The sequence below is a fragment of the Pteropus medius genome, unplaced genomic scaffold (assembly GCF_902729225.1).
Source record: "Pteropus medius unplaced genomic scaffold, Ma_sr-lr_union100, whole genome shotgun sequence".
Taxonomy (NCBI): Eukaryota; Metazoa; Chordata; class Mammalia; order Chiroptera; family Pteropodidae; genus Pteropus; species Pteropus medius.
In genome coordinates this window covers 10,296,345-10,314,481 of record NW_024354500.1, presented here as the reverse complement: position 1 = coordinate 10,314,481, position 18,137 = coordinate 10,296,345, and the positions used below count along the sequence as shown (strand labels likewise).

At 39.9% G+C, this 18,137-nt stretch overlaps 1 long non-coding RNA gene across 3 annotated transcripts in view; it reads right to left on the bottom strand.

Moving 5' to 3' along the window:
• The window catches only part of LOC120594862 (uncharacterized), a 38,777-nt gene extending 21,353 nt beyond the window's left edge, over window positions 1-17,424 (bottom strand). Inside the window, exons 1-5 of one of the 3 annotated variants that reach the window (XR_005650727.1) lie at window positions 16,049-17,424; window positions 13,328-13,416; window positions 12,742-12,934; window positions 1,295-1,402; window positions 652-1,047 (exon numbers count right to left, since the gene is read on the bottom strand). This is a non-coding gene — a long non-coding RNA (uncharacterized LOC120594862). Of the gene's footprint in view, window positions 1-73; window positions 1,048-1,294; window positions 1,403-12,741; window positions 12,935-13,327; window positions 13,417-16,048 lie in introns of those variants that run through there. The other 2 variants (XR_005650725.1, XR_005650726.1) reach the window with 2 other exon arrangements.
• Between the last annotated feature and the right edge of the window lie 713 nt (window positions 17,425-18,137).

Here is an 18,137-nt window from a genome sequence, read left to right as displayed (position 1 = left end):
TGTTTATTTTATCCTGGTGATTTGAAACATGATTTGTCATTGGGAGTCAGGGGACAACTGAAGTTAGGCTTACCTTTTCCCAGGTTACCAGCACCTGCATTCCAGAGGCATTTTTTGTCACTGAAGGCCTTTTTGGTGACTTAAAATTATACCCCAAAGTGATGAGCTTCTCCTCTTGCTCAAAAAGCCATTCAAGTTTAAATGTTGTATTTTGTATGTTCAATTTATATGTTCAAAGCGCTTTAGATTAGTAGTCAGGAGATTATCATCCTTGTCCTGACTATGCCAATAACGAGCTGTGAGAATTGGAGCAAGTTATTTCATCTCTGGTCTGAATGCAAAATGAGGGAATGAGGCTTAATGAGTTCCCAGATCCCTCAGCTCTCAGTCTGTATGCTTCTATTTAGGAAATAGTTCGATTTGGCTCTGTGTGATGGACTCCGATTCCTGTTCTCGAAGAGCTGTAAAGTGGTCTGTCCTGGAGAACAGAGCTCCTTTCAATCTAATTACAAATAATAAACAAGAGAGTGAGAATAAATGAGCAGCTACCATCTATTCCCCACATTGGGTTGTGGCAAAGTGCTGAGAAGGCAAGGTCATAGATTCTAGTTTAATCCCAGAAGAAGACATTGAGGTTCGCACAAAGAAAAGTCATTAGTACATCAGTTATTTATTGAGGTTAGTGTCCTAAAACAACAACCAGTGTATTTGCTCACAATTCCGTGAGTCTGTATTTGGCCTAAATTAAGCTAGAAGATTTTTCTGTTGGTCTTGCCTGGAGTCAGTCATACAGCTGCATCATCTAGGATCTCATCTGGACGGGATGGTCTGAAACAGCGTACGTCACATATCTGAAAGTTGGTATTGTCTGCCGGCTGGTCTCTGTGTCTCCAACAGGCTAATCGAAGTTTCTTCATTTGACAGCAGGCTTCCTCGAGCATGACAGGACAAGCTCCTCTGCAGGGCTTCTTGAGGCATAGTCTTGAATGTTGAACATTTTACATAATTCCCCTGCATGCTATCAGTCAAACAAGCTGCAAGGCCGGTCTAGATTCAAGGAGGAAGAGAAAGAGCCTCTAAGAAAAGACCAGAGTGGCAGAGTCACATCGCAAAGAGGAGTGAGTAAGGGGATGGAAGGTATTGTGTAATCATCATTGTAAACAAGTGACCGCATTTATCACAGGCAGCATCTCTCATCCAGCCTGAAGCAGGCACACTTGTTTAAGTTGCAAAGGTGTATGGGTCCTTCCCTCTTCTAGGAGAAAGGAACAGTAACACAGACTAGGTATCTTACTGGTGGAGGAATCAGTTGAGTCACTCTGAGTACAAATTCTGGTGTGCACATTGGGGGAGTGGGTAATTTTTCCTTTGGTTTGTAGTGGGATTGTTGATTTCCTTTGCTCTATGGATAGAACACATATTGACATGAACTGTTGACCCTGTAATAACATCTTTGTAATGATAATTACCACTGATGAGATTTGATTACCATAGAGTCACCCATAGCAAATAAGATATGTAATGCTCTCTATTTGCTTTATTACTCTCTTATCTCTGTAATTAAAAAAATAAATAAATAAATAAAATTAAATAAAAAACTACCAAATCAATTCAATCAAATCCAATAAATATGTATGTAATAGCAATTTAATGCCAGTAACATAGTCTCTGGAAATAAAGACGAAATGAAAAAAAAAGATGTGTGTCTCCTCCCCATGTAACCCCCAACCCAGGCCAGGTTTCATTAGATCTGGTACAGAATGTTTCTTACTGTTCTTACTGTTGCAGACTCAAGAATTACATCCCCAAGAATGGGCTACTCTAGCTACCTCACCTTTCAGATGAAAAGTTATGAGCAAGACTTAAGCAGCTATTTGCTTTGAGGGGTTGTGGTGTATTTGCATTTGCGTATTCTGTTCCTCCTGAATGAAATGCCTTCCTCCTTTTTTTCTGCTTAGCTCAGCATTTCCTCCTCTGAAACCACATCCTACACCAGCCAAGTGGTTGGTTATCCACTTTCCAGGCTCTTCATTACCCTGGGCGTAGTCTCCATTATACACCCATCACATCTGGATTGTTGGCTTACATGTCCATCTCTTCCAGGACTTTGAGCTTCCTAAGCATAAATAGTTTCTTACTTATCTTTATCACTCTAGGAAAATAATAAATATTTGGTAAATGATTTAAGAAATGAATGAAAGAAGAAACAAATGGATAACAAGTCCAAGAGCAGTAGATAGCTTGCACCAAGATTTTGAAGCCCACAGTATAAGTATAAGCTGACTTCTAATTCTCATCTCATAAGATGTGGTACATATATACAATGGAATACTACTCACCCATAAGAAAGGATGAAATACTGCCATTTGTGACCACAAGGATGGATCTTGAGAGCATCATGCTAAGAGGAATAAGTCAGACTAAAGGACAAAAACTATATGATTTCACTCATACGTGGGATATGAGTGAAACAGAACAAAAACGAACAAATAAACAGAACAAAAATGAACAAATAAACAAACTCATAGACACAGACAACAGAATGATAGTCGCCAGAGGGGAAGGGGATTGGGGGGAGGATGAATAGGTAAAGAGGGTCAAATAGAGAGTAGAGAGAGAGTAGACTTTGGGTGGTGAGCGAGCACACGATGCAATATATAGATGATGTATTATAGAATTCTACATTTGAAACATATAATGTTATTAACCAATGTCAGCCCAATAAATTTAATAAAAAAAGAAAAAACATTTAACTGAGCAGTGTTCAAAGCACTGAGAAATGCTAAAGAAGCAGGCAGGCAAGTGGTTGGCTGGATGGCAAGAGGATGGAGATTTCTGTCAGGTTAAATCAAACAGGGTACTTTGGACAGTGTCTTCTCAGAGGGTTATTTTAGGTTTCCAGGTAAGCCAATCTTTGTTACTCCTCTCTCCCAAGTTCAATGCATCCTCCTCCCAAATTACTCTTAATTTTTATGAGGTGCAATTTATAAATTGTCATAAGGAAAAGAAAAAAAAAAACCATTTCCCTTTATTTCTGCCTCCTTCACTTTTTCTTCCTCTAACAGACCTGAAGCAAATCTATGATCAACTCTTTTATATTACCCTCAAAATACCATAAATAATGACTTTCTCTAAAAAGAAAGATCCTCATTCTTGACTTTGCATATCTTTTTTTTAACCAAGGAATTACATTTCATATTTAAATGTCCAAAATATCTCTTCATAGGCCACACAGCAATGGTTATCTCCTATTTTGACAATAGCTATTGGGTTCACTTCAATTGAAATAGGGCATAATTTTACTGGAATCCAGATATCTGCGAAGTCACAGTTCTACCACTTTTGTTTCAGCTATGCCAGGGGAAAGGGAACTGGGGATCTCATGTTAATCTCTCAAAATGACAGTCACAAGACACAGAATCAAAGCAACTGACCCCTGGTTTAGTCTTAGTCTTACCAGTGAATATTTATCATTAGAGCTGGGATAACAAAAGAACCCACTTGAAACAACCAAAAATACAATAAACCTTCGATGATATGATTTTGTTTAAGGTACTAATATGGTACAATTAGAAAATAACATCTTTGCTAATCTAACAAAGAAAGTCACTGAACTTCTTGGGGGCAGACCTCACTACATCTTTGTTTATGTCATCATCCTCCACCACAACTGGCATACGCAGAGTAAACTAGATTCCTAACTAATACTTGTGGTTGAGATAGGAGTAGGAGTCAGAAATTATCTGGAACCTAAGTCTAATAAATGCAGCTAATTAAATCATAACTTGGATGAGACTCTGTTGGGTGCTTTAAGATCTTATATTAATGAGTTCCTGCAGAAATGAAAAGCGATGAAGAAGACAGAAAACAACAACAACAACAACAACAACAACAACAACATGGAACCAAATGAAAGAAAACAGCAAAGTTTCAAAGGGCTGTCTACTAGGACAATCTTCCAGTGGTTCTCCTGAGTGACTACTCTCCTTTCATTTGGCTTGCTTTTCCCTAGCATGGTAAAACACATGCCAGGAATTTGAACCTAGCTAATTATCTGAATTACCTGGGTGTTTTTTGAAATGTAGAGACTCCCATTCCCACTCAGACTCACTGAATGTGTCTCCTGGCGAGGGCCCAGGAATCGTATTTTTCAGTTTCCCAGGTAATTCTCATGAAAGTGATGCTTATTACAGGCAATTTGCTAAGGAGATTGCAAAAGACAGATGAAAATCTTATATATAGCTAAGTGGATATGTAACTGCAGAACCAGGTCAAAATGGTCCTATCCTGTTTAACAAGATGCTGAGTTGTTTTTAGAGACAACAGACCAAAACCACAAGTCATGCAGCTGAAGCATGCTTGGAGAAGAGAACTTTGACCTCCAGCTGCATCAGGAACCAAAATCTTGCCCTTCCACCACCACTCCCTCACCCACCCCACTCCCCGCCACACACATACACTCAGAACCAACGGACCAGGACATAACTAGAACTTGAACACCAGGAACCCTTTCAGAAGCAAAGGGTTTATTGTGTGGGAAGATTCCAGTGTTGACACCCCTTTACCATAAATGGCCAAGTTCCAAGGTCTTCCAATTAAAACTTTCCCCACCAGTACTTTTGCATACCTATTCCCCCTAACCCCTTAAAAACCCTTCACCTAGTCCAGCAAGCAAGATGGATATGAGGTGCCACTAGGCCTTTCATCTTCTTGGCTGGTTCCTCCTCAATCAGTAAACTTTTCCTTACTCCAAACTCTGACATTTTGAGTTTTGGCCTTTCAAAGTGTCAGAAATGTGAACCGGGGTTCGATAATGGATATAATTCAATGCATTCATGTTTTCAAGATAAAATTGCTAATTCTATTATATCTTTATGACTGGAGGTAGAATTTGCCATTTGAAGTTAGGGGACAGTTGAAATTAGGTCCATCTTCTCCCAAGGGACTGGGAGACAAGGCCTTACCTTTTTTGATGATTACAATTTAAAGAGATGTGCTCTCGGGCCCGTGAGGGAACATTCTTGAGTTGTAAGCTATCCAGACATTTATTAAGCACCTAATTTATGGTAGCAAAGCAGCTCAGTCCTCCCAGTAGCAAGTGTTCATCAGTCTCCTTGGGACTGGCCTGTCCACCTGAACGCAGGCACACGGGAACTCACCGGTGTTCTGTTTACTGGCTCTCCTGGTCATGACACTGTACACTCTTAGGGCAGAAAGGTGAAACCTCCTTCTTGAAATCAACTTGGTAACCTCTTTGACTTTGAACTTTAAGCAGCATAGCACTTAAAGTACAAATTTTGAAATTAGACCTGTGCTAAAATCCATGCTCTATCATCTATGTTGTTTGATTTTGGGCTAATTGATGAGTTAACTTTTCTAAAACTCCATGTCCTTGTCTGTAACATGGAGATAACGCCTTCCACAGAAGCACATAAGAAGAGTTATTCAAGTACTCTTATTGCTACTATTGAAGCAAGAGCGTACAGAAGTTTAGAGCACACACTCTGAACCTGAACACCGGGCTTTCATCCCAGATCCATGCTAGGCAAATCGTTTATCTTGTTGTTCCTCAATTTTCTCATAAGTATAGGGCTTAGAAGAGTGGCTAACCCCTATAAGAATGTAATAAATGCTAGCTATTATTATTTTATTCTCATTAGTGTTCCCAAGATGCTGAAGTAATCCTTCCATCTCGCTACTTTCTCTTTTTCTTCTACTTCTCTCTTCACCTTCATCTCCCTTTTCCAATTGGGATTGGAGAAAGTGTTAAGGCTATAGTCCACCACACTTTTAAGTTGTTTCTTCCATTTTTAATAATGTAGAACTCTTTGGACCGCAATGTTTAAAGACAAATTATTATCTAAATTCAGTCCATTTAAAAATCAAATGGAAATAATTTGAAAACCTAAAGAAGCATAAGATTCTAAATTACAGTAGAGAGAAAGCCTCTCTTTATCTTTTTCTTTTCCTGGAAGTTTCTGAATTAAAACAGAAAACTTTAGCCTTTCATGTATATTTAATACCTATTTAACAATTTACATAACTTTTAACAGAGCTGACAATATCGCAGCAGGAGAATTATTGCTATTTGCTCTCCGTATATGTAATAGTCATCATTCTTTTCTATTACTAAGTTAAGACCAGATCTGGGAGCAAAGTTCAGTTAAATAAAACACCCTAATCAAGTCCACTCAAATGACTGATAAACTAGAATATTAGATTAATAATTTTTTAAACAGCTATATTAATTGACCAGATGCAAGCCATTTATTCTGTTTGATAAATCAAAGTTTGAATATCTTTTATAGTGTCTGTTGAGATGGGAATTAATTGTCTCTCCATCTAAAATATGCCATGTCTTAGAACCTACTGTTAACTCCTAGATCTTAAGGTCCTCATCTGTTGAGCAATCATGATTAAAACTGTATACCAAGTTTGATTTGGTCAAATAATAAGCCAGAACATGGGGGCAGGACTAAATAATGAACATTATTTTTGGCACTATGGTGCAATGGAATACTTTAAATTAAATTAATCTCACTTTTCAACTAGCTGTGTTTGCATCCACTTTCCAGGACTTATTCCATATGGATTTGGATCCTATATCTGTTATTTACTATCTGTGTCACCTTGAGCCAACCAATTGAACTTTCTGTGTCACCTTGAGCCAGCCAATTCAGATCTGTGTCACCTTGAGCCAACCAATTCAGATTTCTGTTTTATAAACTATAGATAATGATACTGCAATGGACTGAATATTTGTGTCCCCCAAAATATGTATGCTAAAACCTTAAGCCCAGTGTGATAGTATTTGGAGGTAGGACCTTTGAGAGATAATTAGATCATGAAGGCAGAGCCCTCATGATTGGATTAGTGCCCTTATTAGAAGAGGCCAGAGAGCTAGCTAGTTTTTTTCTCACTGTATGAGGATACGAGAATTCAGCAGTCTGCAACCCAGAAAACAACCTTATCAGAACCCTATCATGCTGGCACCCTGATCTCTGACTTTCAGCTTCTAGAACTGTAAGAAATAGGTTTCTGTTGTTTATAAGCCACCTAGTCTATGGTACTTTATTATGGCAGTCCAAATTGACTATGACAGATACTTTCTTCATATGGTAATTTGGGGGATTAAATGGGATAGTGCGTGTGTGTAATCTGTGCTCTTAATCACTATGTCCCCTTTAGGCTGTCACCCATAGCCTACACTCAATAAATGTTAGTCTCCTTCTCTTTCCTTTCCCCTCCAGTCCCCTTGTGCCCCAGACCACAATTTAAATGCCATCTTCCCAACCTCATTGGAAAAAAAATTTAATTACAATCCATTCTACAAGTCCTAACTTTATCCTGCTTCCTCCATGGTCCTGTTTATCCTACAGTGAAACTGTCTCTCTTTTCTCTGAATCCCTCTCTAGCTGTTATTTTTGTACCATTCATAGTATGTGGGCACATTCTGGTGCATTTTTGCTTAGTCCCTTCTCTGTCCCCATTACTAGATATTTGACAGTTTCTCTGGTCTAATGTAGTGCCTTAGTCATGATATGTGGTTGTCTCTCTCTATGGTGTTCTGAAGGCAAACTGAGGCAACCTTGGGTTAGGTAGTTTATTGGGAAGATGATCCCCAAAAGTGCAAGTGGGGAAACAAGGCTGGGAAGGGAAGAATGCCAGTAAAGGGTGTATCAATGAGCTGATTGACACTGTGGACAGCTAGAGCTCCCCCTGTGAACTTTCTGAGAAGCATCCTTCAGAATTATCCTACTGAGGGATGGCAAAGCTGGAATGTTTGTTCACTGCTTCTCATCCTTCATTGCTTAAGGATTGTCCAGGAGCGTAAATTTCCAGCACTTCAAAACAGCCTTGCACGTGAGCTGAACAAGCTTTTTTGGTTATAGGAAGAGAAGCCAAGAGATGTGGACACTTAAGGTGAGAAGTGTGCACAGAAGCTGTCCACTGTGGTTCCAAGTGAACTCAGGGATGGGGCATCCACACCATCTGCTACAGTGCTCAATAAAAATCTTTCTGGTATTGAGTGAATGGAAAAATAAATATTTCATAAATACTGCCATTATCTTAATGTAAAGCCACCTATCTAGAAAAGTTATAACTATTTTTTTATCCAATATTCTATTTAATCCATTTAATATATAAAGTTCTAAGACCCAGTTTTGAGTGTTCTAGAATAGAGATCATGAATATTTTGCTCTCTAATTCTGTTTGAGAGACAGTCAAGATCCCTGGATATTGTAAAAGACAAAGAGGAATGTGGGAGCTAATTGTTATCAAGAACCTTTCTCGACCATTTCTCAAATATTCTTTACGGAAATGTGCAGTGACTTGTCCAGGTCCCAAAAGTAATCAGCTCTCAGGCATCTACAAAAGAACAAAAGAACTTCCAGCCTAAGAAAAAGTCTTATAAGAGTTTATTTGAGCCAAACTGAATATTGTCAGGAAGAAAAATCTCAATGGATTGAGAAAATACTTCAGTAAATGGTGGTTTTGCAGCTTATTTTATTATACATTAGAATCAAAGGAGGAGCGAGCCATAAGGAGGGTTACATGAAATTCATTGTTGGTAGATTAGGGAGGTGGGAGAAAGCAAAGTGGGGAAATCTCTGAAACTGGATACAAAGTAAAACAGATAGACATATACTTCTTTTCCATTGGTGGACACGGGGGATGGTTAACATTTACAGCATGTAGAGATGGTTTGTGGGCAACAAGATAGCAATGTGGCCTGGTGCCTGCGGTTGTGACTTCGAGGGGTCTGGAAAAGAAAATTACTCTAACATTTGAAAGGTATGTTATCTTATATGCACAAAGACAATAGACAATTTCAAGGTTAAAGCTTGACCTTGGTCAAGGAAGCTATATGCCTAGGAAGAGACTTTTCACTATGATCTGCTTTTAGTGTATGATTACTTTGGTCTCTGAGTTTGTAAGGCCCGCCATGTGGGCCTCCCCTGAGCATGTCAGGTTTAGTATGTGGCCTTTTTTTCATCTACACAGGCTAGAAAAACAACTTGGAATTTCTCATGTTTTCCAAAAGCCCAATCAAGTGAAGTGAGTAATTAACCACACTCACACAACCCATATCCTTGACACTCCACCAGCTAACCGTTCCATTCATGCTTCCATCATATTTTCTTTCCTCCTACAAATACCATGACCTTATGTTTCCACAGAGCCACTGTTCCAAGAGGACCACGAGACAGTACAAACAACTCCATGCTTCTAAATACCTTCTCTTTATCCCTCACTACTTCCCCAGACACTGTGGGTGGTAAAAGTAGAGGCCCATAATTTCAGTGCCAATATGTAATATTTTTAATCAGGCTACACAATTCATACAGGAAGGTCTTGGGGGAATGTAAACCTTTACATCTCACATTTTTCCACATTAATAATAAGAGCAGCCAAAAATCAACTAATAAATAAATGCAAAAGCAGTAATAAAATCCAGAATTGCTTATTAATTTTTATCAATTCCAGTCCTCTTGTTTTGTATTATCTCTAATTTGACACCTTAAATTAGAGCAAAGATTCTCAGATCATGCTCAGAGTCTTCAAAGATGCATTAAAAAGGATCGGAGTTTTAACACAGACCTCTGCTCAGAATGCGACCTTGAATAAATATAAGCAACTCCGGAAAAATCCTCTAAACCAAAGATGACAATCTTTATGAACTACTATTCCGGGGCAAAATAAAAACGTGAAAAGTTTCCTCAGGATTAAATTTTTAAATTATTCCTGTTTGAACTGTTTCTTTATAATTATTTTTATTATTATTATTATTATTTAACTTTATTATGGTGCTAAGCTAAGAGGAGGTCATTTTATTCAGGTTTGCTGTGGTCTCCTACCAGTTTTATTCACAAATATAAAACTGCCTAATTAATGCCAAATATTCTCAGTACTCAAGTTTTACAACTATCTTCAAAGAACAGAATTTTCAAAGTCGCATGAAAACTAGGAGCCTCCGGTGAAAGCCTGTTTCTTTTTCTTGGCTACATTTTTAAAAAACAGAAAAGAGAGGGAGGAGGACCTGAGAACATGAAGGGGAAAAACAAAAACAAAACAAAAAATCTGTGCACATCTTAGGTGCGGATTCAAAAGGGCCAGAGCGCTATTAAGCCGGAGTTTAGAATGATCCTCGGCAACTGTGAGGCCCTTTGAAATGCTTAAAATAGAAGTAGTGGCCACCAACCAGAACCGTGTTCACAGCTGCTGTGGAGAGAAAATAGCAACTACTGCAGTGAATAGACTCCGATATTTCTACCCCTAGGATCTCTCTCTTTCCTCCTAATCGTACCAACACCCAGGATTATACATTTACAAATCAGTAATTCAATCCCCCATAATTATGTAGTGACCCTTTTCAAGAGACCAAGCCCGGTATTTGGGAAGGCAAAGAAGTTGCTGCCTTTGCCCTTAAAGCAATTAAAGCTTGCTGGGGACTTGATGGATATGTTTGGAAAAAGAAAATGAACACTTCTGAGCAATCAAGCCCTGCCTGACTTCCAGATGAAAGGTGGCCTGGGGCGTGGGGGGATTCAGTTGCTCACAGAGACTTTTTCCAGCCTCTGAGGGGTGACCGGCTGCCCTTATTTATCATTTACCTTCTCTGAGTTTCCATTTCCTTACAATGAGGACCTCAGTGTGTCGTGAGAGCTTTATCTTATAAAGTTGATAGCTCAGTGTAAATACTAAATAAATATTCACTTCTATCATCATCATCATCATTATCATCATCATCATCATATCTCCTAAAACTTTTCAGAGGGAATGGCAATGTTTTGTGAGTCCCACCCTGGAACTGAAATAAACTTTCCTATTGCTATCAGTAGTACTTCTAGAAACTGACCACTTCATGAATTAAACAGATGTTTATCATTTGTCATCAGGCTACAACCACTACAGATAATGTTCTTTGAGACACTGAAACCGAGTTCCGAACAAAGGCATTACTCATGGTTGGCAAAGGAACAAGCAGACATTTGGAGCCATGCCATTTATAACTGGTGTCTACCAGTGGATGATAGGAAGCAGACTGATGAAATAAGCAATGTGTGATTAGCTCAAAGTCACCCAGCGGAGTGAGTTTAGATTATGCAGGCCCCACACTGCTCCCAAGACAAGACTCTGACTCTATGATTGCAACTACAGCCTTATTTTTCTTTACATGAAGAAGTCTCTGGGAAAGAAGGCTTCACAAAGAAGGGAAATTGCTTCCCAGTAGGTAATCAGTGTTATTTTTTAAAAGTAAGAGGAAAGAATTTCCTTGATGTAGGTGTTCATAACTTTGCTAGTAAAATGTCAGTTATTTAAAGTAATAGTGCCTTTGACATGTTAGAGGATGTTTTAAATGTGTGCATAATCTTCATGAAAAAGTTGGGAAAATAATGAACAATGAATCATGTGGAAACCTCAAAAAAGATTCTAATTCCTCTGCCATAAGAAGTCACCTTCTTTTAATTAGCACAAAAACTTGCCGCCATTTAGTGCGATGAGCAAGTATTCTGGGGTTCAGAGGAAGGTGGGATCCCAGAGGGGGTTGGGGTCTAGGAAAGTGTCATAAAAGCATGGGATTTGAACTAAGCTTTGAGAAATGGTTTGTATTCGGCCAAGTGGAGAAGAGAAGGTGTCTGCCTGAGAGAAGGGACAAGCAGTATAGAAGTCCCGCAGACTTCACCAAAGCTTTCTCCCAAAAAGTATCATTTCTGCTGAGCATAAATTAAGCTACATACCTTACTAATACAATTCAGTCTGAATATCTGGAGAGATAGATAGATAGATAGATAGATAGATAGGTAGGTAGATAGATAGATAGATAGATAGATAGATAGATAGATAGATAGATAGATCTGTGCTCGTCTGTCTGCGATATTCATCTATCTCAGGATATACAAACGGAAAGGTAGAGAACTTGTCTAACCAATCCTAGGTGAAAGTCCACAATACCAGGAACACTCACTAAAAACTCCTGGCCTCTCAGGGCAGAAAGACACATAGCCAATGTGAAGCATTCGAGACAGTTCTAAAAATGATTTGTATGGTCTTGTTATATTTCTCATAATTGAGATAAAAAGACTCAGGCCTATCAATTCCCCACTTTGTCTTCTAAATCCCTGGCAGGATCTCCAAACTCATACTCTTTATACAGTGGTGGAGTTCTGGCCTCTAAATTCTGAAGTAACAAACCCCTAGGACAGCCCAATGCTCTAAATTTTCTTTACACTTCTCCTCCCATGTCTACTCTACTTCTTCCGCAAAAGCAACGTCAGCCTCAGTGATTCTGTCAGCCCCATTCGACCTCTCCTGACCTCCACCACAAGCCTTCAGTGGGTGTCTGAGCCATGCTGAGACTTCCTAGAGCCATTCCCAACATTTCTCTCCCTTCCTCTTGGGGACAGGCCCTTGGCCACCCATTGGCATCTATAAGACAATGGATCCTCCAGATGATTTCACTCAAAAGGTATGGATTATGCAGCATTTTGCCTTATTCCTCTCCACTGTTCCCACTAGTAGCCCAATTTGATTTACTTGTTCATCAAACTCATTGAACATTTACTATGTGTAAACCATTCTGCTTGGTGTTCTGGGAAATAGGCAATCTAAGCCTCATTAACATTTACCCTTAGGGAGCTCATGCTCTAGTAGGATTCCAGAAAATATTAAAAGATGACAAGTGTAGAGAGGACAGGAGCATGAGCACAGGATCAGGAGAGCTGAGTGGATACTCACGGAAACTGTTTCACCTACCCATCGGTAATGCTGAACTGGGGAGGCATCCCACCAAGTCACGCTTGTCCATATGCTGAGAGAAAGTTTCAGAATTTCCAGGCTGGAGGGTCTTAGATGTAAATACTGATCTGGAGACTTGCTTGCAGCTGGGCACGCACCGTTGGACTTTCTTAGACTGTAATTTGTCGGGTCACTTGGTGGGAATGATGGAGATGTGAGGAGCAGGCTGAGGCCCCACCACAAGTCACCTCCAGAAAATATTTGGATGTGAAGAAACCTCCAGTGGGAAAAAAGCCTTCACATTGGTGTTTTTCTAACTTTTCTTGGGAAAAGAAACACTAAATCCAAATAATTCTAAGTCCAAATATTTCTCCAACTCTGAGTCGGCAGACAGAATTTAGGTTTGGTAAAATGTGAGGCTTTAATTGGAATTCAAATGGCACTAGAGCTGATCTCTAAAGACCCAAGTGACCATTGCAGGAGAAAAGTATGTGATCATTAAAACAAATACAAAATTTTTATTACATATACAAAAGAAAGTTAAGTGAAAAACAACAAAACAAAAGGCAAAACAAAATATACTTACCACCTAGAGTCTTGGGAAAAAGCATGACCTGAGATGGATCAGGAGTCATATAATTAGCTGGCACTTTAAGTTTACGGATTTTTTTCCACCTATAAAGCAGATAATACATAATATGGAACTTATAAGACTCATGAGCCAAACCCTTCCCCCAATCTAGAGATTCCAACTTAAAGGAAAGAAGCTGTCTAAGAGAAGGAATGCCACTAGAAACTTGGTCAAAATGATTACACCAGTTTTAAAACTGAAAGGACATTCGGTTAAGTTTTTCCTCACTAACTAATGAATAAGAGGCATGGGAGAAAGAGGAGTTCACTTAGAGTCAAATAAAGAAATTAAATCTCTGCACATCTCCGTTATATTGTGAGTTGGCCATCTGTAACCTTTTAAATCTTAAGGATGAAAAATATAGCTAAAATCCTGTCATGTATTTCTGCCCTAACTCCAGAAGCCATACGTTTTTCTGGTCAGGCTGCTGCCTGTGTCCATTCATGGCTACAGTGAATACAGCCACACCCCCTCCGCCAGTCCTCCAACCTTGCTGGTTGTTATGGTAACTGTGACCCCCTGGCTTCTGGTGGTAAATTGCTTGCTATGAGTCTCTCTTGCTTCTGGGCCCCCTGGCCCTCATTGCTACTATTGAGCCCAAATCCGTGACCACCTCTTCTAGCACCAGCCCCAGCCTGCAGAGGAGAGCAGCTAATGGAGTTGGTGCCCTCTCACCAGCACATTCCCTGATGGCCTTGGCGAATGGATAGTTAGATGCTTCTCCTTGGGAGTTAGGGTTTTTTCATAGCAAATAGTATCTACTATTACGCTTGTTTGTTTCTATATCTTTCTGCCCAGTAAGAGTATGAGAGTTCATCATTGTCTGGGGCTATAATCTGAACCAAAACTTGTTGGCGAAACTCAGAAGGTATCATTTAAGAATTTCTTTGCCCTCAGAAAAATTATATGAACCTGATTTAAGCTTCCCAATTGCACCATCTTGGATGAGTCTTGTGTCTTCCCCATGAGAGCTGAGACATCCAACCCTATTTCCCTGAGACAGCTTTGTCTCTGCTGCTGCCTCTGTATAGACAGTTCCTCCCCTAGGCCTACCTAAAAGCAAAATCTACCCTTCATTAGTAACTACCTTTTCCCCAAGAAGAAACCCAGTCACACAGAGCATATGATTATGGTTGTTGGGTTGAAAATAAGTGGGACCTTGGGGGTGGGGGCACTTGTCACAGTACAACACAGAGCCCAGCCCCACCTCCTCTCTTTCTCACAGAGCCAGCCCATACCCATGCCCTGGTCTCTAGAAGCCCCAGCTCCAGCCGTCACCCTCTGCCCTGCACACTGAACCTGTAGGAAGTCCAGTCCAGCCCTATCCTCCTCTGCCTGCTTCTCTCCTGCTTCTCTCCCGGCCCCATCATTCCCAGTTCTTCCCAGAATTCCGATGAATAAAATGTCTCCATGTAAATAAATAATTGAAGAAGCGTTTGGCCCAAAGCTGGCACTTAACAAATATTGGTGGAATATATAAGGGAGTGAATGAATAAATAAGTGAATGGAACCTAGTCATGGGTATCACTAAATCGAGCTGAATTTAAGGTTGAGGTGGTATCAAACCTTCTTACATAATACATAAAAATGGACAAGTCAGCACAAGGCATCTGGCTCCCATAAAGCTTCCTAATCAGAAGAAATAAAAGCCTATATGGCACAGAGGTTACCTGTAGGCTGAAATGGTTTCTAAACAAAAGAATATGGATACCATGCCTTAGAAGGAAAAGCAAAGCTAGAGCCCGGAGCCATGGAAGGTTTCTTGGTAAACAAGACCAGAGCGCTGTGCCTGCGGCCAGAACAGAGACAGCAAAAAGACAGGATTCCTGTCATCAGAGCAGGCAGGCTCCTCTCCACTTCACTAGGTCTCCATGGCCAGCCTTGGAGCAAGGCACAGAAATGTGGCTTTAGTTGCGAATCTTCATGGTCAGGAAACATATGTCCCCAACTCTAAAAGGTTGTCGTCACTAAATAGAAAGTTCCTTCTTTCTTGGGGCCTTGGGCTAGATAGGAACGAGCCATCCTTACAACTCCATTTGCAGCCTCAGTAATGTCATCTCCAACTCTTGCTCCAGAGAGAAATGCCAGAAACCTCCACATCATACTGCAAAAGACAGGTTTGCCAGAAAGAATAGAGTTTTATCTACCCTTCTTTACGTGTGCTTTCAAATGTCATTCTTTCTCCCTCTGCTGGGTATGAATGAATCACATCCTCACGAAATGCAACCAGTTGAGTAAGTCAACACTCTGGAACGTCTTAAAAATGAAGCTAGTTTGATTGACTCACTGGATTGATGCAGCTTTTACCAAATACTTCAAGTTTTGAAACAAGCATGCTCGTTACTGATTCAAAATGGGTTACTTTGGTGCCTAGCGTTTGTCCAGGCAAAATGCAGGCCAGATTAATTTAAAGCCCTTACTCAGTGGGGTTACTAATTTATCAGAATACATGAAGAAAGCCAAAGCAGTCTGGGAGCCCATCTTTAAGAATTGCATGGCTAATGTTACCTTTATGCTACTTTTCTTTTAAAAGGACTATATTAGGTAGTTGCCAAACAGAGGATGTGTGTCTTTAGAGCAATTTTTACCAATGTACCAGAAAAATTAAAGCAATTTAGAACTCTGAGTCCAAAGATAACTCTAAAAGAAAGAACAATATCATCCTTTTATACTCACACAATTTGCCCCTGTGTTCCAGCCTTGATGGAATTATTGGGCATTCCTGGCAGAGGTGAACCAAGCTGGCGACAGTTCAGGAAATTGGGCGAGGCTCATTTGTGCTATGCAAATAAATAATACTTGTAGATGCAGGAGAGATTTTCATTTGTTTTTCAAAATTGGAATGAACTCTAGACCTAAAAATTGATGGGCAGTGATGTGTAGTCACAGTGTGATCTGAGGCAGATGACTTAAACCTAGTTACCTCCCTGTCTTTTGTTTGTCACAGCCAAGAAAGAGCAAAAACTACAAAATCAGGTGAGGGGGTTTCAGAAAACAGTTGAGAGCTCATTGGTGCCTCCTAGTGGAAGAAAGGCAATCACAGGTGTCAGTCCTCACTGGACACAGAAAACACACCAAGTTATAAAAGAAAGCTTCACTTCTTTCTCTAAGCTAAAACAATACATCCCTTCAGACCACAATCCCTCAAATTTCATTCTAATCCATATCCTTTCAGTGCTATTTAAGCTGTGGCTATGAATTCAAAATAAACTGTGCTGATTTTGAGAGCCACAAAGCTTTGCACAGAAATGAAAGCCAGTTGTTATTGTTAAGGAAAACACACATCTTTGACTCAAACAAGAGGAAAGGTGGGGTTAAAAGTCAAGTGGTTTAAAATGTGAAAACTTCCTCTTTCTAAGGGCGGCAAGTTTTTTTCAGTAAGTTAATGCCTGATAAGCCTGTGCAAAGTCCAAAGTAGATGGCTAACCAGGTTATCAGCCTTGATTCTGTCATGGGGAAATCTGTGACCTGGGTAAATCCTGACCTTGAGACAACTATCAATATCCTCCTGTTTTCTGGACTTTCTGCATTTAAACCATTCACTCTAATGCTCCTTTATCTAACTGTTCTCTCTTCAGCGAGATGCTCTTTTACAGAGAAACCACCATACTATTTAGTCCCTTTGAGTGAGAGATAAAAATGGACCTCACAGCACAGCTGACAGATAACACCTCTGAGGTGCAGGACGCAGCCCTTGGAGAGCCACCCAGGGCTTCCCTTACCCTCAGAGAGGCATGGGTTGGCACAGATATACACATCATAGCCCTGTCCTCATTCTCTAACCAGCGGCTCATCATGGGGACTACCTGAAGCCATATCCCAGATCATGTGAAGTTTTGCCAGTTTCAAAGAGCCTCAGATGGCAATTTCCTAACCTCATCCTTGCTGGAACACTAATTAAAGGTGGCTAAGAAGAAAGTCTTCACCAGGGCTCTCCTTGCTCAGACATTGTTTTTTTATGTTATTTGTTTGATTTCAAATTATATCTGTTTATGGTAGAAAGTACATGAGCTTTTCTAATTTTTTTTTCAATCCCTGAATAGAAATTTTGAGCTTTTTTGCATAATGGATCACATTTATTTTCCTATACCATTAAAAACTAGAGTTATAAATGTGGACCAAAAAAAGGCGCTGCATATTGAAGCTGACAGGCTCAGGGGAGGCCCACATGGTGGGCCTTACAAATCCAGAGACCAAAGTAAGTGCCCAGGGTGGTCTGAACCTAAAAATTCCCAACTAAAAGCAGGTCATGGTGGGTAGTCACATCCTAAGCCTGTAGCTTTCTTGACCAATGCCAATCTTTAACCTTGAAATTGTCTATTGTCTTTGTGCATATAAGATAACATACCTTCGAAATGTTAGAATGATTTTCTTTTCCAGACCCCTCGAAGGCACAACCGCAGGCACCAGAGCACGAGGCCACATTGCTATCTTGTTGCCCACATACTATCTCTATGTACTGTAAATGTTAACCATCCTGTGCCTACCAATGGAAAAGAAGCAAGTGTCTCTCCATTTTACTTTGTATCCAGTCTCAGAGATTTCCCCACTTTGTTTTCTCCCACCTCCCTAATCTACCAACAATGAATTTCATGTAACCCTCCTTATGGCTCGCTCCTCCTTTGATTCTAATGTATAATAAAATAAGCTGCAAAACCACCATTCTCTGAAGCATTTTCTCAATCAATTGAGATTTTGCTTCTCGGCAATTGTCATCGGTTTGGCTCAAATAAGCGCTTATAAGACTTTTTCTTAGGTTCGACAT